A 19,160-nucleotide genomic window follows, 5' to 3' on the forward strand; every position below is an offset into this window, starting at 1 on the left:
ATTGTAGAGCCAGGGCCAGGAGCTGCCTGTTGCCAGGGCATAGGGACGTTGTCCCATCTGGGCTCCGCAACCAGAGTGTGCCCTGGGATTATTCTTCCTGCCCCCTCCTGCCCAGGCTGACTAGGAGCAATTTGCTGGGGGTCAAGTATCTAACCATTTGCTACAGCGCAGTAGCTACTGTAGTAGAAAGCTGCACTGTAGATCACTAATCTACTGTGCAGTAGCTCCTGCACAGGGTTACCTAGTAATGCTAGTAAAGCATCTCATGTAGACACACCCAGTGTTACCAACTACTATAATTAGCAGGGTTGGGTTTAAATTATAGGCCCATCTTGCAAATATCGTGGCCTGATCATGGCAGGGGCCACCATTTTCACGCCTAGATCATGGTGCCGACAAAGTCCCACCTCCCCTGCCCCCTTCCACTGAGCTGAGAAAGGGGTCCCCCTTCGTCCCCTGTGGCTGGGGCTTCCCCCTCACCTCCACATTTGGGGAGGGCATGAAGCCCCTTCCTGGCCCCAGCTATCCCCTGGGGATGGGGAAGGGGACATGGGAGGGTGTAAGGGAGAGGCTGGCCCAGTCTGGCAGTACCTTTGCTTTCCTCATCCAGGGGGCTGGCCCCTTCCTGCTGGCCACCACCACTGCCACCGCAGGGGTTCTGGCCCCCTTGCTCCACCCCACGCCCGCAGGCTGAGGATGGGCCAGATGGGCAGCGAGTCGGCCCCTTCCTGCTGGCCGCCACCCTCACCACCCCATTTTAGGGGCTCCAGTCCTCTCCTGTCTATGGGCTGTGGAGGGGACAGCACAACAGCTCCACCCGCACCTCCTCAGAGCTGAATAAAGCCTGGGGCCAACCTGGGCAAGGCAGGCTGGGCTGGTGCACAAAGATAGGGCTGGAGAGGCAATGGCCACTGCCGTCTCTATCTTTATGGAGGCCGGCAGGGCTCAGGGGGATCCTGGCAGCAGCAGGAGGGCAGACTATTCTTCTCCTCCACCCTGCTGCCACCACCACTGTTGCTCTCCCAGCAGGCGGGCCATGCTACTCCTCTCTTTAACCCCTGCCCCATCCCATGGTGTTGTTGCAACGAAAAACCATGATATAGCTGCTTGCTCGGGAACGCCCCTGGAAGCAGCCATATGGTAGTATTTTGTTGCAAATTGCATTTTTCATGAAAATCACTTAATTTCATGACTTTCACAAAAAATGCAAAATAGCAATTTAAACCAGGCCCTAATAATTACTGTCAACTTTGCAATATTTGATAAAACTATCAAATATATTAAAACTATCAAAACTGCAATATTTGATAAAGCCCCAGCTCCTGGAGTCTTATGATTCTGTGAAAATATCAGCTTTCATACTTATTGTTCCTCCCCACAGCTTTGAGATTAGGAGCTTGAAGAGGCTGAAAAACTCAGAACAAGTACAAAGAACCAATGTGTTTTGGGAAGCTTTGAAGGTTGTTAAGGTGGTTTTGGAGGGATTTTTAGGCTTATGATTTTTAGGCTTATGATTATTAAGTGGTTATAATCAGCAATATTACATGAACAGTAAAATCCTGTGGTTCTTATTTGAGCAAAATCCCTGTTGTATTTCATAGGAATCTTGCTTGGTCGAAAAGACTACAGAATTTTGCCCCTGCCTCTCCCCACCCTGCAACTTGCCCTGGGAAGAAAATAGTTCATTTCAAAGCATAAAGTACTTGTTGTTAAAAATCTTTAATTGATGTAGTTGAGAACATGCAGTACATTAACTAATCTCATCTGTAGTTGTAGAAAGAGCAAGAAAATACCACACAAAGAAAGGTGGCATAGATCAAATTGACTTATCAGAAGGGAAAAAAATTAAACTAATATTCCTGTTTCTCTGTTTACTTGGAGATCATACTTTCAAATAAGCCGGAACAAAATGATTTCAAAATGCTGACGTCCTGATCTGGTAGCTTTTTACACCCTCCTTAGAATAGTATGAATGGTGCCCCAAAATTCCTATGGTGTAGGAATTCCTTGCCATATCACTACTGCCAGCAACGTGCTCTTAGATTCAGCACTGCTTATCCTTGCAAAAGAATGTATTTCTTGCATAGTTTATTTTAAAATAATAGATAGTAGCAGAGCATAATTTGGCCACTATATGGCTGCATCTACAGCAGGGCCTTTGTAGGCACAGCTGTTGCAGATGACACCACAGATCAGCATAACCATGCTTGCAGAAGTTGGTAATGCATACCTTCCCTTTCATCCTTTTTTTGGTTCCTTTAAGTCAATACCATGTTCACCACTTAATTCAGTGGCAGCAAGATCTGGTTTATTTTAGATGCATAACTGTGCAGCCCTCTTATCTGTTTGTTATTCCCTTTATACCTTGTGGGAGTTAAGTTTTTATTTTTAATTGCTCTACAATTCTGTGTGAATGGAGCTAACTGGATTATTTTAGGACTGAACATTCATAGGATGCATTTCCTTCCCCCAGCTAATCTTGCTGTTGAAAGCAGTGTTTCTCAACCTGTGGTCACAACCCAAAAGTGGGTCGCGAGAATATTTGAAAGGGTCATGGACAAATCACCAAAAACCGTGGGAAAGCACAGGTCTCCCCTTGCAGGCTGGCAGCATTCCAGCCTGCAAGGGGCTGCTTGGGGCAATCGGCGCTGGAGGAACATAGCAAGGCAGAGGGGTGGCGGGAAGGCGCCTGCCCTTTTCAGCTGGGGAAGGGGTGGGGGAGAGAGCTGCATGGTCGGGCTGGCAGCAGCAGGGCTGGTGCCCATACTTGTGGGGCAGGGCAGCCGGCTAACACTAGTCAGGGACCATGACCAAGCTGCCTGGTGCAGCACAGAAACCCCCCTCCTCCTCCCTCCAGCCCATGCTGGGCCAATGGAAAATATTTTTTTTTCCAGAAAATAATGGGCACTGTTTTTAATTACAAAAATGTGGAATTAAAATCTTGTCAGATGATGTCCCCGTGTTTCACGGTTAACAGACTTAGGGCTCTTCTCCAAACTGAACATGACTGTTGTACTGTGTCTGCTTACATAATCTAGAACCAAAAGGAGGAGGGGATGTGATGAGTCATTTTCTGCATGGGAGATGCAAAATAAATATGGCATCTGGTGTGGGAAGACTTGCTTTTTCTAAATCAGTTAAATTAATGTGACCTTATATGTTATCCTTGAGGTGTCTCAAAGATAATTTAAGAGACGCCTCAAGTCGCTGGAGAAGTACCATCAATGCTACCTGTGGAAAATCCTTCAAATCCAGTGGAAAGACAGACACACCAACATTAGCGTCCTCTCGCAAGCAAACACCATGAGCATTGAGGCAATGATATTCTGACATCAACTTCACTGGGCCAGTGACATCATCTGGATGTCCAACTGCACATTTCCGATACAAGTTTTATTTTTCTAGCTTAGTCAAGGTATATGCTCAAAATGAGGGCAGAGTAAGCACTTCAAGGACATCCTCAAGGCCAGCTTGAAAAAATGCAACATCAACTCATGGGAGACTATTGCCCAGGACCACCTCAAATGGAGAAAATGTCTGCTGTGAGGATCTAAGTACTTTGAAACCTTAAGACAACAACAGGAGGTGGAAAAGCAGGGAAGGCAAAAACAGTGTTGCAGACCAGAGCCACCAGCCCCACAGGGAAGCACACGCCTGAGTTGCAACAGAGTCCGTTAATTCTGGATTGGCCTTGTCAGCCATCTTCAGACCCTCAGATCAGGCAGTCATGGACAACAATCATCCTCGACTGCAAGGGTTTGCCAATGATGATGATACATTATCCAGCTGAGTGTCTTAGTATGAAAATAGTTGCTTAGGCTTTGAATCTAACTGGCACCACAAACTACCCTTTTTTTTTTTTTATTCAGTTGCCGAAATGAAAACCAACTAAGGCTTAAAGGTGAGGGCCCATTTAAAAGATAACCATGTCTATGAATATATGACTAAAAGTGAATTGATGTTGCTGGCATGCTGTACCTGCACTGAGAAGCTATCCACCATGAAAAATGCCAAGGTGTTGCAATCATTTTAAGGCATGTCTCTGGTATAGAAGAAATTTGTCTTACTCTCTATGCTCTAACATGGCTTGTCAGGGACCACATTAACTACGGTACAAACGGTGAGATGCTCTTGTAGTATGGTAATCTTCCAGCAGCTCATGAGCTGCTATATTCTGTCTGATGAACTGATAGAAACTTCTCTCAATATTTTGCAGAGCATCAGTGGCAGAGAACAGAGTTGAACAGAGGTTTTGCAAGTCCCAGCCTAATTTCCTACTCTTGGACAATCCTTCCTCTGGTTACGAGTAGCTAAAAGCAAATCCCACTGGGAAAAGAAGAGTCAGATTTGCTTTCCTCTTGGTCCCCATCACTGAGGGACGGACTCTTTCTGGTCTCTCCCTAGCCCAGTACATAGCAGGCAGATACTGTTTCTCTAAGAAGCCCTGAAGAAGCATCTAATCTCTGTTGTATTAGGCAGTCAGATAACTGAAACGGTACCTAACTCCTGTGGAACCAGAGACAAACCCTGGACGTGCATCTCCTAGGTAGTATTGCCAACTCTTTGAATCTGTTCCAGGAGGTTTCATCACGTGACGTAATGGCATTAATGCCATTACATTAGGAAGGCAAGTGCACATTACTATTACATTTTTAAAAACCCACTGGACTACTATATAAATCAGATTCAACATTTAATATTTATTTTAACGAAGGCCCTATAATTTATCTCCTAGGGGACTCTCAGCAGTCTCCTGGAGATATATTTCTAATTCCTGGAGACTCCAGGGCAACCCTGGAGGGTTTGCAACCCTACTCCTAGGGTGGCCTCTCTCCCCAGCATCTATTTTATCAAAGGCATTAAGGACCCATCCTGGTGGATTGAAAACACCACAAAAAATAAGCAATGAGTCTGTGACTGCTTTCTACAGTCACCTGCAAACCATGGCAGATGGAAGAGCTAACACATCAGCAAGTCAAGGGGAATGCTTATAAAATGCACATAAGCAAAACTTATCCCTGGGTCTCCCCTCAGCTCCAGCCAACATTTTACTCTGCGGAAGGAAGCTTGTGGGGTTTGAAAAGCCTGGAGCAAACTCCTTTTAACACCACTGGCTTCAGTAGATGTACCCCAGGGTTGCATTGCCCAAATATTTCCTGCGAGTCTCCCCCGAGGACAACGTTTCCCTCTCGTCCCCTCTGTATCCCCCTGGCAGCGCCCCGGGGAACAGGAACCCCGGGGTCCTGGGGCTCAGGGCTGCCGACTGCTCCTTGCTCTGGAGTCGCCTGTGCGGGAGACCTGCACTAAGGAGCCATGTGATCGCTGCGCACAGGCTCGGAGCTGCCCCGGGCACTGGCAACATGTGACCAACACAGGTTTGAGACCTCCCTCCTGGGACTGAATTTCACCCAGCCTGGCGGATCACCCGCTCCACGTCGCAGCTTCAGCCCCGGGCGCCCGTGCCGAGGGGAGGGCGGAGGGGCTGCCCCAGCTGGCCGAGCTCAGGGGCGTGCCCGCAGCCCGGAGCCGCCCGCCGCTTGGAGCTGAGCGGGGGAGCCCCTGCGCCCGTCGGAGCCGATGTGATCGGCTTTGCTACTGATCGGACGGGCGAGGTGGCAAGCAGCACAGGTAAGACGAGAGCCTGCAGGGATGCCGGGGGGGTGAGTGGGCGGACCCCAGGGCCGGGGAGAAGTCCGCTCCGGATGACCCCAGGCGGGGCAGTGCCTGCGCGGACCCGGGGCTGCTCTGCCAGCGCGAGGCCCCAACGTGCCAACACGCTGGGAGGAAGAGGGTTAGGTAATCCACCTCCCACCTGTGTCTGGGGGTGCCTTTCAGCCCCTGACCGGTCAGAAGAAGGAAACAGCTAGCCAGCTCCTTTTCATGCTGAATTGCTTTGCTTCCCTAGAGAGTAGTTTCCTTGTAGGTTGAGCTGAAGGCAGGGCAGGTCTTGGGTTGATACGCAGGTAACTTCCTTTTCGCTCCAGTGTTAAAGAAAGTGGAGATGGATGTGCTTTAGGGAGACTGCTTTTCCAAATAGCATCCTGCCTACTTCTGGACGCAGATTCCTACGCAGAACTTTTGGCAGAGGCGATGCCTTTTATTAAACCAACTAAGCTGTAAAAAAAAACCCAAAACTTCATTTACAAGCTTTTGGGCAAAAAAAGACAAAAACATTGCAACTATTTTGTTGGTCTAATAAAAGATATCACCTCTGCCAAAAGTTCTGCATGTTTTTGCCTGTAGACCAACATGGCTAGAACCTGTATCCCTGTGAATTCCTATTGTCTTCCAGAGGCAAGGATTTCTTAGGGCAAAATGCTCTGGTATCATTTCTGGGCCATTACAGCTACAACATCGCTCTAGCAGTATTGTCTTTGAGGTGTATGTGGACTAGGAGTTAATCTGCAACACCCTATAAACAGACCAAGCTGCCACCTCCTCTTACTGTTAACACAAATCAATTATCTAATCCACTCCTAGTGGTGCGGAAAATGTCCTCAGTTGAATGCTCACTGTGACTGCCAGTTCAGGAGTTGGCTTTAAAACAAAAAAAAGATTCTCAATATCACAGAGTGGTCTAATTCCCAGTGAAAAGTAGTTGTGGCGTGAACTGGAAAGTTGAGCTTTCCAAGACCAACATTGGTCTGGGTTTATCCAGGTACCAGCCACAGGTGATTTGTGTAATTCAGATCTGGTCTTGGAAGTTGCTAAGTGCCTTTAAAATTCTTCTGACTTCAGTAGGAGTTGAGGACACAGGTCAAAGACTAGGCACTTTCCTTGCCCTTCTGTCTGGTTAAGTGAAAGTGAGATTAAGAACCTCTTGGCGGGGCAGCGGAAGTTTTGGCAAAAAGTAAACCCTTCAGTTGTATTCATCTGCTTTATATCCTGACAATGTCTTCTATGTAAATGTCATAATTATTTTACCTCAGATGTCTTAAATGAACTGTTAAGTGATAAAACTACTTACTCTAACCATATTCTTCTTTCCAATCATTGAAGTTACTCTCCCTCCCTTCTACCCCCAAAATGATCCAGAAAACGCTGTACTCTGACTTCCGTACAGTTTTAAAACTTTTGGCATATTCAGGCCCCCTGGTACTAACCCTCCAGAACTTAGGGTCTTCTTCAGCAAGGTTTACTGAAATACAGAAAATGTAGGGTTTTCAGACTCCACCATCTTGAAAGAAATGATGAATCCCAAAGGTATAATCTTGGTTGAATTTTTCAAAATACTGTTTTTTCAAACGGTCGTTTTCCCCAAACTTCCCAGAAAACCTGTCCCCTGGGCTGGGATGTAGTACGCAAAACTTCCAGGAGATCTTCTTTCTCTGAGCAAGTTGAGGGTGAAGGTGGAATATTATATTTAAGGTTACTGCAGCTGTGGAACAAATAATGTGACTCCCCAAAGCTGACAGTTGCCCAATTTATGTTGCTCCATGTCCTGTCTGGAGCATAATGCAGCTGGATTTTTATTTCTCTTCGTTAGGGTGGCATGCCCCAGGCTCTGAGGTCCTGATCTTGCAGTCTCTCTCTCTCTCTCTCTCTTTCTCTCATACACCCCAATTTCAGGGAGAGGATGTTTGGGGTCATTAGGGAAAGGAATGGTTAATCTCACAAAAGTCCAATGGGATATGTTGTTCAAAAGGATCTGGATTACAGTCAGGACAAAGTATTTGTGTAATTGCCATAAAAATGTTTTGTTTTTCTTCTTCTATGCTACATCAACCAGTGTACTTCACTTCTACGCCTACATGACAAGTGCATAATTCACTTGACCTCAGAGAAGGGGAAACAGCTGTCAAAAAGGTGCTATTATACATATTCCTGCACCAAATATTGGAAACCTTGATAAAACAAGAGGAACTAATCAGTTTTGAGACTGCTCTGTCAGTGCTGCGATATTAGCATTGTTTGTGCTAAATTCAGATACATGCAGGCTCTGGGTACACACATGGCCTTAGGACTGAAAAAAAGGCTATCCACTTAAATGGAGTACGCTGTACAATAATAAATACTGCTTGATCTGAGACCAGAGATTGTCAGATATGTCTGAATTTAAGAAATGTAGGGCTTGTCTTGGCACAGAGTTATTCAGGAAAATCTATTCTTTTATAGCTGTCTGTGTGGATGCCTATTCCAGAACAACAGCCCTTTTTCAAGTTACTTCAATCTGCTTTGAAAGTAGATTAAGTAGAGAAAGCTAAATCAAGCAGTTTTATTCCAGATTAAGGATAGTTATGCATGGAGTTGTTCCAGAATGGGTATACCAATTTAAATTCATCCTCTGCTGCCTTTTGGAATAGTTTTCACGTGTAAACAGACAAGCCCTTACTGTGTTCAGCTGTTGCTATCTGAGAAAACTGTCATGGTCTAGTTTAATAATATATAACACTGCAGTCTTATAAGGCTAAAATACTATAAATGGCAAAGAATTTGTATGTATGTAATTTAATTATATTAATAATCAGGCCTGGTAAATGTTGATTCTTTTCCTTAGCGGAAGATATGAAAACAAACTATTTTTCAATGATATCTGCAGGGGGGCTCGACCCAATGATCTGTAAGCCCCTAACAACTATGAAACTAAACAATGTTAAGGTTTACTTTGGTTGCTCCCCCTTATTGTATGAGAGGGTAGTTCCAGAAGGAAGTTTTATTTCCACAATTGCCAAATTCCCAACGTGAAATGTAATAGAACCGCAGAGCACTTGAAAATAAGTCCCTCGGTCTCAATTTTGTATGATTTTAATGTTAATGCACATGAATGTTTCTGAAGGCTTGAGTACGTAAGTGAATTAGTGCATGTTAAAGATTAGCATGTGAATTGCATGCAACCAGCTGATGCACCAAAATATTATCGCCTCTGTGTCCATTTCCTTAATGTAATCAGAGGCTAGAAACAAAAGATAGTAACCAAAATATCTCATATTCTTCAAGGTCCAAATATGAAATGTGGTTCACCAAAGACAAAAATGAGGGCTATGGTGGGGGGGCAGGGGTGGAGGAAGAAACGAGAGAAAGGAAAATAAGTTAGTTAAGCAGGAAGTTTAATATTCTGAAGAATTCCTTCCTTTAACTGTTGATAACTCTTTCTGCAGATTCTCCTTCATGATTCTTTCTAAAGCAAATAATTTTCACTGGTAAAGCTAAAAGGACATCACATTTTTGTAATTCGGTGACTAAAATAAGTGGTTTCAGAAGGAAATACACTTGAGAGTTGTAGTAACCTTAAGAATTTCAGACCAAAATATCTTGTACTTCTGAGGTTCCTTGTTTTTTCCAAAGGAATATTGGAATAAAGAATATTTTTAAAACAGGCCAGAAGAGTAGCATGGCGCTAGTCAGTGCAACAAAATCAGGCCCCACGTGTCCTTAGATGGCCCTGTACACTGGGATGGGGCCCTATGCCAGGATCAGGCCTCTGTTGCCCAGTGTGGTGTGCAGGTCCACACAATCCAGCCCCACAGGTGCAGAAATTTGGCAGCAGGAAATTGGCAATTAATGCTGCCACCCCTACCGTGCCACCCAAGTTTTAGACTCATGGGGAGCTCCAAGGGCAGGGTGACACACCAGAGGCCAGGCATGGCCCATGGACTGAGGGTTGGACACTCCTGTTTTGATATGTTTAATATTAAGCACATTCTTGGCTTCTATTTTTTAATAGAGAATATTTCTACAATTAGGATCCCAGGTATTCAAAGTGATATATATTTTAATTGTAATGTGTTTGCATAAAATTTGTCCATTCTTATTAATCACTGGAGACTTTGCTGCAGTCATTCCAGACATGGGGCTGGGAGCTACAGTTTCATCTTTTTATTTTTGCTTTTATTCATTTTCCTTCTAGTTTCATTTTTGAGCATCATGCCTCTGTAGCATTATCTTAAGACCTTTCTTTTCGGTTGTAAATAATTTTACATTGAATACAATTATGATGTTTCAGGCAGGCACTTTTCTATTTAAGGTACTTGTATAACCTGTTACGCAACTTAATGAGCACCTTGTAGTCTGTAAGTTTTTCATCCTACCAGCAACCCTGTGAGGCAGGCGAGTATAAATGGGAAAACAAATGCAGAAAGGGTAGCTTTCCCAAGGTCACAAAGGAGGAAAGGCTTAATTCCCTTCTTACAAGGTCTCTTGCACTGCCTACCTAGCTTCCCAGTAGAGTGGATTTCCAGAAACCAACCTGGTAGCTTTTGTTATGGCAGGCATCTCAACCTGAGTGCTGTGTTCAAATCCAAATTCAGTGTTTGAACTGGGATCAGAAAGTGTGGGAGTGTTTACATCTTGGAACTTGATTCAAGCCTATCTCTAAGTAAAACACTAGCAACAACTGGATGTCTGGATAGTGAATTTGAGCAACAAATATCTGAATGCCCAAGAACTTGAATAATAACACTTCCATGACCTGTGAAAAAGGGCAGATTTAAAGGAGAACAGTCTTCTGGTGTTCCACTGTAACCTTTCAAGCATGGGGTACAAGGGCTTTTAGTGCCCCCTTCTTTTTCCAGTAGAGGGTGGATGTAATAATAGGGTGAACATTTGTTCCCATTGAATGTTGAAATAACCAAGGCAATTACCTTGTATTGTCTTTGTCAGTGTTATTTGAAGATAAAAAATATGTTCCTGTACCACATTTGGGCCCTTGGTAGTACAGAGATGTATAGATAATGTGTGATTTAGTTGTGGGTTTTGTTGTTTGTTTTTTTGTTTGTTTTTTAATGAAAGCTAGAGAAGGTCCAATTTTTTTAAAGGAAAAAAGTACTTTCCTTGTTTTTTCATTTCTTGAGGAAGCATCACTGGCATATACTGGTATCACTGGCATAAGAGAAAATCCAATAAATATGTATTGATAGTTCTGACTGGAATGTGCTGGAAACCAGGCTTTCATTTTTGAGGGGAGGGAGAACATTTTTGTTTGTTTCTTTCATGGAAAAAGTTGCTTTTTTCCCAAAAACCCTGAAGCAGAATTTCAGTTTCGAAATGGAAAGTGTAGCCAGCCTTGCCTCCCAGTAATCATGCATAGGCTCTGCAAGTCTTTCTAAAGTAGGCACTTAGGCTAGGGATAGAAATTACACATAAACCAGTAGAAGTGATCAGTAACCAGTTGAAATCTGTAACACAACAGAAGTTCAGTGCATATAAACTGCTTTCAAAATGGCCAAAACCGGTTTAAGATAAATCTGGATGGATGTAGTATCAGACTTAACAGATCTAGGTTAAATCAGTTTATTGAACTTCTATCCCAGATCTGCTCCAGTTTCAAATTATCTCACAGTCCCCCAGCTTCCCCCTAGGATTATTTGCAGGTAGGGTGGGCTAGCCTTGGCTGAAGCTGTTTACACTAGCTGAGCAGGAAGGTATTCTCTAGCACGCACCACCCACCCACCCACCCAGCTTTTGGCCTGGGCCAGTGCAAGCACGTGGTTGCATTTCCAGGATCAAAAGGGAATGCTTATCATTTAAATCTGGGTAGCTTAGACCAACCTGCAAAGATTGAATCAATTTAACCTTGGGCTTTTTGACTGTCTGTATATAGCCTAAGATACTTGTACACCCAGTCTGTATACACTTTATCTTCTGGAAAGCAAATACACCTATAGGTTTGCCTAATCTTGTTTTCTGTGCAGACCTGGGGCCAGATCTGAGGCTAATGTAGATTGTTGGAAACCCATTGATGGTTTTGCACCAACCAAAGATCTGCCTGGTAATCTCCCATTTGGGTAACCTTTAAATGTAACAGGTCCTATATTCTGATTCATCAGAGCCCAGAAGTAGATGCTTAACAAGCAGTCTCATTGTGGGGCCAGTTCTTGTGCTTAAACCAGGAATTTACTTTGGGGTTTTGCCAAATCAGGGCCGTAATGATTTACTACTGTGTTGAAAATCAAATCCATAAATCATCTTGCTGCCAGGTGAAGCCCAAGATACATGAGCAAGAGTTTCCTTCTAAGCTCAACCCCTGTAGATCGCTCTAGAGTAAGGTCATGTTATGCTGGGAGCAAGACTTGTCCCCAGAGGTTTTACATTGACTTGTTCACATAGTTGGCAGGAAGCACTCAAATGACTGAGTTGTAACAAGGATGTATCGTTTGTTGAAATGGCTAAAAGAAAGAGGAAGCAGCAACTGTAATGAATATCTTTCTCTTTGCCATGGTAAAAATAATGGTGGCTTCATTACAGTAGGAAATTCAGTTCCCAAGATTCTTCATAGACCAAATAATGTAATAATAGATCTCTTCTATGTTCCTTTGAAATGCTTTTATTCTAGGCGCGAGCCCAATAGTATTCCATAACCAAGATCTGTAGGGCCAAATAAATTTCTGTTGTAACTCTATTTTATTGAGCCATTGTTAAGACTGGTAATAAAGTTTGTCTGGTCCGGAATTTTGAAGCATGCGATGGCACTCAGACCAGGTCTTCTGAAATGTACTTGACATTCGTGCATCGTTCCCTTATGTCAGCTTAAACCCCACCATTATTCCCATCCTTTAGTTAGCTGTTTAGTCATAGAAAATACTTATGCATGTGGAATCCTTGGACTTGCACAAGATGGAAAAGGAGATTGGGTGCATGGGTGAATCTGGAATTTCAAAAAAAGGAGTGCAGGTGATGAGTCTGGTGCCACAGGAAGGCTGCAGCCACCTTCTCCCTCCTCAATCTCCCACGGGCAGATTGTGCCATGGCAGCACCTTCAGGGGACCTTTTATGTGCCTGAAGCATGTATAACTTCCCCCCACCCCACTCTGGGTACTCCCTCTTCTCTGGCACTCAGTGACACCTTCTCTCCTATTCTTCCTTCTCCCTCTCCACCAGGGCTTGCTTCTGGATGTAGAAAGAGGAGTGAGACACCCACAACTATTGCTGTCTCCAGCAGACTTGGGTCAGGGAAGCCCTAGAGCTGCTCCTGCCCTGCTCCAGCTGAGGGCTGCAGTGAACAGCTGCGTGGGGTGCCAGGTTCAACCAGGGACAGCATCAGTGGTGGGTGGGTTCCCTCTTTCAGTGCCTGTTCCTTGTCCATTTCCTTCAGGTATCCCCCACTGGCCAGGAGTAGGCACTGGAAGGGGAGACTGACCACCACTGCCAGCTCAGCCTGTCACCCTGAGTAGCTGTTCCCCACAGATAAGAGCCCCCAGGCTAGCAGGAGAAGCCCAAGGGAGGGGATGGATCAGGGACCCACTTGTTGCCTCTGAGCTAGGCAACCCATGCAGCTGCTCCCAGCAGTCCCTAGCTGGAGTGGCGTGCAGGTGGTCCTGGGGCTTTCCTCACCAGCTCTCTACTTGGTCCCTTCTCCTGGGTATCCCCCACCTGTCCAGGGCTTCAGCCACCAACTCTGCAGGAGACCCAGGAGTCTGCTGCATGGAACTGGAGTCAATGCCAGGGAAGGGAAGTGCGACTGCCAGTGCCCTCCTCCCCACCCTTGAATCCACCCCAGCTTATGTGTGTTTTCACCTACTGTTTACTTTTGTAACTTTATTTTTATTTTTTTTAGCAGTTCTGTGTAGCTGCTTCTACCAGGTTTTTAATATCTGCCCACATACACTAGATACAGCATTGTCTAGCACCAGACTGTTTTTACAACATTACCCCTTATCCTTTCTTGGGCATGATCCAGTAGGTGCTTATTTTTCTTTTTTTAAAGGAAAAAAAATCTTTGTTCTCTTGTTAAGCCAAATTCCTATTCCCTCTACTTTTTTGCATTGACTAGCATTTTACCTCTCAAGTATTTCTGATAGTGGGACTTACTTGCACAGTAAAGTACTAGTTAGAATGAATAAGAATTACATAAGCTGCTCCTTGTTTAAGACAAACCAAAATAAGAGGGAGGATTAAAATCTTGCTCATTGTGGTAAAACCCAAACGCTGTAAATTTCATGCTGTAATGTCTCAGACATCAATTAGCCAAAATGTTCCTGGGCTTTTAGCTAGGGTGACCGTACATCCCACTTCGACTAGGAGAGTCCCAGATTTTCTAGGCTGGTCCTGGCCAAGCCGTGAAAATGAAAAAAGAAGTTCTGGAATCACAGGGGCATGGGGTTCAGTCTCATGGGGAGGCACAGTGGTATGGTGCACCTTGCTGCTCTGCCTTCCTTCTGGACTGTGCCTTGTGCCCCTACGTGCCTGCCTCTACCTGCAGCAGCACTACTGACTTGAACCAGGGAGAGAGAGGTGGAGGGCAGTGTCCTGGATGTCCCAGATTTCCTTATGGTCACCCTACTTTTTCCTATAACTTGGACCAGTTGCTATTTACTTTTGGCTTCAGAGGACTGAGTTGATTATGGAACAGGTAAATAACATTCTTTATCTTGGAGCCAGGTTATGGCTTGTCCTACGTGACCAGACATGACAATAAGGAGCTGTAAGATGCCCCCATGTGCAGTCACTCCAGTGCAGGCTATGATATGGTGGGGAGTGAGCAGCCTCCAAAGGGCAGGAAGTACCTGGAACCTTGAGTTCATCCAACCCTACGCACATTGTGACTTTGGCATAAAACAGATGTAGGATTTCTTTCAGGACAAAGCCTTTAATTCTGGGATCCTACAGAGGTACAAACTCATTGACATTGTTCCACCCTAAGTACCTGTGAAGTATCAAGATGATGCCTTACCTTCCCCCCACTTCCCCACACACACACACAATTGGGGCTAATTTCAGTTAATTGCCATTCAAGCCCAGCACAGTTGACCAAGGATATGCCTGAGTCTGTTTTTAGCCATAGAGAAACTGCCTGGGGGCAGCATTGGATTCAGGGCCAGCACAGTCTCCTTCCCTAAGAAGCAAAAAGTTATCATAGCTCTCGGTCTTATTTTGGGCCAGCACTGACTGAGATACCACCCTGATTCAAGGCTAGCAGCCAATCCATAGTGTAGTCCACTGGGAAGTGTCTTTATTAAGTCATGGACACTTAAAGGAAGGAAACATAAACTAATAGAGTAATTTATAAACTAGACTCTGTTATACTGCTATCCAGCCTAATGCTCCATATCTGTCTCGCATGCTGCTCTCAAATTAGGGAATATACCCCTTTACAAAATATGGCTTGCACTATTAGTGTTAAATGCTTGTCAGTTCCCAATAAAAACTGCAGATAAAACTTAATTTTTAAATTTTCAGTGCTTATAAATTTCTATCTGTAATTAATGTCAGAGATATTTGCTTTGGTCAGTGATCAAAGAACAATGTAGTAGTATTTCACTATTCCTTACTGTTCCTGAAGTGATGCATTACTTGTTACAAGGTTTGTTCTGGTCTTCTTAAACTGTCTCCAAAATGAGGTTTAACCATTAAATAAAGGAGAGAATTGTGAGAGTGTCTGCTGCATAACAGAGAAATTCCAGTTAGAACCTGTGTTGCATACCTCTGCTGAAGGACTGAGAAGTACCAATAATACAGGCTTTTTTAAAACCTGCCAGCAAGCAAAATGGGGGGACATGTGATTACAGACCTGAAACATCCCATGACTCTGACACTGTTCCAGAGGGGGAGGTAGAGAAAAGAACTAGTGAATTGTCATTTGACATCAGTGGAGACTCCCTCAGGGCCAAGCAGTGTGAGCTTTCTGCGGGCCTTGTTTGGAGATAGTAGCTTTCCATGCTATAATGCACTGTTTCTCAACCCATGGGTCACAAGAATATATGAAAGCATCATGAACAAACTTAAAAATGGATCAATGCACCTTAAAAATGGATTCTCCTTTAAAGGAGAAAAGCGTGGGAAACCGTGGCTTTTCCCTTGCAAGCTGGAAGAGTTCTAGCCTGCAAAAGGCTCCTGGGGGCCCCTCCCCCCGTGTGTGTCCCCCCCCTTCCACACACCAACCCCCTACCCCACACACTGGCAGTCTGGGGGCAGGGGTCAGTAGGTTGGGAGTGAGGGGCACGCACAGGGCCAGGGGGCTCTTTTCTACTTAAGCTATTTACTGGGTCAGGACTGACCATCCGTTTTTACAAATGGGTCCTGGTACAAAAAAGGTTGAGAACCATTGCTGTAGTGAATATAGTCCTTTGTGTCTGCTTTGCTTGGGCATGAGCTGCAGATTTGGCTTTCAGATTCAGGTTTCAAAGCCACCCATCCAGCTACAGCTTGGGAATTGTCCACTGAGGGCATAAGGTGTGAGAGATGTGTAGAGACTGACATCAGTAGAATCACATTTGACTTGAATGAGCTGATCTGGGTGATTATATCTAAAAGACTGGTTACTTCATTCACATGGACAATCTAAAGCTTTAAATAATATTGGTACCTGATTTTCAAGAAGGACAAAAGTTTTGAGGACTGGCAGTCTGAGGATAGTGGAGCCTTTGGTTTAATGGCCAAGCCAAAAATATTGGCTGTACTTTAAGTTTCATTGTTTCATAATTGTTAGGGGATGGCAGGGACCTTACAGATCATCGGGCCCAGCCCCCCCTGCACTTGGGCAGGAAAGACTGCTGGGGTCAGATGACCCCAGCAAGATGGGCATCAAATGCTTTTTGAAGATTGCCAGGGTGGGCGAGTTGTTCCAAAATGCCTCATTTAGTCAAAATGAAATATTTATTTTTTTGAATTATTTATCCCTAAAGAAATGGAAATAAGGGTTTTATTCTTTTTCACTTCAGCTATTCACCAAACCTGAATTTGCAATAGTGTCAGTTAGGCTTGTAGACTTCTTATCTGCCATGTGGGAGACCCAGGTTTGATTACCAGGCATGTATATAACTACAGCTATCATGGCACCAAATATCTGTCCTTGGTCTGACTTTTGGATTCTGTCTTAGTTGTCTAAAGAGGGATGGAAGATCTGGGCAGCCGCCACTCTTTTATGTTCCTGCCTAGGCATACGTGTCAAAGGTCCTGGGGACCTCTCACATGTACATCATGCTCCAGAAGGATCTACAGTTGCCTATTACAGTTTGGCTCTCAGAACCATGTCTTTCAGCAACTTTTCTATTTGCCAAAATCATTTTCACCTGGCTTTGTTGATCAGACTTGCAGACTGAATATACACCACCCTTAAACTCTTACTTAGTAAAGTGTTGGAAGAGAGAGAGACTGCTACTCTCCAGATCTAAAAACAAACTTTGCCTTCTGTCCCCAATTTTGATCAGCAGTACCTCCTTATTCTCCTAGTTTTTCATCCTTCAGTATAGGCCTGTTGGAGCCTTCACTCTACTTAACCATGTGTGAGGCTGCTTAGGAGAACTGCTGTGCTATCCTAGCACAGAGGACTGAAATCACCACTGCGCTACATTAGCTTTGCGAGGAGTATGGTGGTTAGAGCCATAGATGCAGAGTATGTGGGGGCCTGTTCTCTCAGCAAAAATAAAAGACAGCACCTATGGTAAAAGCAGCTCATTTTAACCAGTCCCAGTGGCACTTGTTTTGTACCTACAGGTCCAGCAGCTGAGCATACTTGTTGAATATCTGCATTGACAAGCAGTTCATTATGGCCAACTGGCCACGCACATGTACAAGTTCCTGATTTCTGTGGGAACCTGTGTGCAGTATAAGCACATCTTTGTGTGCAGCATAGGGTCTTTCTCCTGAATATCAAGCCGTCAACATAAGCTGAGAAGCCTGTTTGTTTCTTGAGACACTGGAATATTATTGCATGTTAGCTTTGTGAATTGGTTGGTCATAGACTTGTATTGCACTACAGTGTGAACTAAAACACATTAGGACACAATCTAGTATCCTTACTTCCACCTTGCACCTTGCTCTGGACTTGTTTACATTATGGAGTTGCTGCTATAGCTGTGCTAGCAGACCCCCCACAGTGTAAATGGTAGCAGAAGGGGTATTTTTCTGCCAATTTAGCTATGCCACCTCTGAATCACAAAAGCTCTGAATGAGCCACCTCTCTGAATGACACCTCTCTGAATGACAAAAGCTAAACTAAGAAAAACCCTGTTCTGTCAATCTATCTGGATTCCCTAGCCTCATTATGGATCTTCTCACACCCCAACCTGACATGTCTATGGGATGAAATTTTGCCAGCATAACTAAGAGCTCTAACTTCACTGAGTTCCACTTGTAGAGTAAGACCACTGGAATATGGCCTTGGGAATCTGTTGTCCTGAGACAATGATGTAAAGGTAGAGGAGAGAGAAGTCGCTGAAGCCACTTGTAGGACACATTGGTACTTTAACTTTGAGTGATTTGAGCATTTGATCTTAATCTGATTTTTAGAACTATTTTCTTGTATAAAAAAATATTCAACCAAAAGAGCAAAGGTGTCAGGTTTATTTTGTAAAGAGCAGCCCCTGGAGATATAATGTATATAACAGCTTATCCCCCTAAGTTTTGTTCCTTTTATTAGCTGAAATGGCCAGATCCCCAGCTACTGTGACCTGGCATATCCTTCTATGAGTCTAGCCAAAAATCTAGTGCCATTACTCCTGTGATCGCTATAGCTAGCAGTGAAGTATATAATAGGTTGCTGACCTTTCCAATATTTAATATCATCCAGTGTTAGTTTCTTTTCTTATTTTTTTTTCTCTCTCCTTTTTCGTGATTCTTTTCTTTGCCTTGGGCTAATAAGATTATATGGTTTTCATCTGCATTTGCAGCAGGCAAAAATGATGGGGAGATCAGTTGATGGTCATGTGGATTTTATTTTCTTTCTTAAAATAGGAAGTTGTGTGTGTTGCTTGGATCTTGATGAATGCCCTTCTTGTAATACCACCATATCATGACCTGATTTGAAGATCATCTTTAGTCAATATGTGTCACACACTAGCAGGGCAGAGATTTTTGCTTGAAATGGCTTGTGATACCACATACCTAATTTGCTAGAACAACCTCCAAGAAACTTTTTGCTGGTGATCTCTAGTTAAAATAACCATTTTCATGAGAAATTAGCATTTCTGACTTGTGGATTTGCATACTGCTGACAAAAATAACATTTGCTTATAACAATAACATTTTTAAGGATCGTTGGCAGGAATAGTATTGATTTGTGTAATTCTTTAAGAATTTAGGGTACAGTTTTTCAAAGGGGGTGAACTTTGGATCAGTTCTGATTCCAGGTCTCAGTTCAGCAGACCATTAAAGTGAGCAATCACTGACAGTGTCAACTATACATTGATATTGTCAGCTCTGTTTTTAAAGGGAAGTGTGTCTTTATGTTGCCTACTAAGTTGGGGTCCTATTGAAGTTACTGGGAGTGTTTCCCACTTCAGCAG

General features: G+C 44.0%; 1 protein-coding gene across 10 annotated transcripts in view; it reads left to right on the forward strand.

Annotated features, from left to right (window-relative positions):
* Positions 1 to 5,397: 5,397 nt before the first annotated feature.
* Positions 5,398 to 19,160, forward strand: part of MLPH (melanophilin) — an 87,482-nt gene continuing 73,719 nt past the window's right edge. For all 10 annotated transcript variants that reach the window (XM_025213946.1, XM_025213951.1, XM_025213948.1 and 7 more), the window contains exon 1: positions 5,398 to 5,628. The gene's annotated coding sequence lies outside the window, so the exon portion shown is untranslated. The remainder of the gene's footprint in view (positions 5,629 to 19,160) is intronic.

The sequence above is a fragment of the Alligator sinensis genome, unplaced genomic scaffold (assembly GCF_000455745.1).
Source record: "Alligator sinensis unplaced genomic scaffold, ASM45574v1 scaffold1003_1, whole genome shotgun sequence".
NCBI classification, from domain to species: Eukaryota; Metazoa; Chordata; order Crocodylia; family Alligatoridae; genus Alligator; species Alligator sinensis.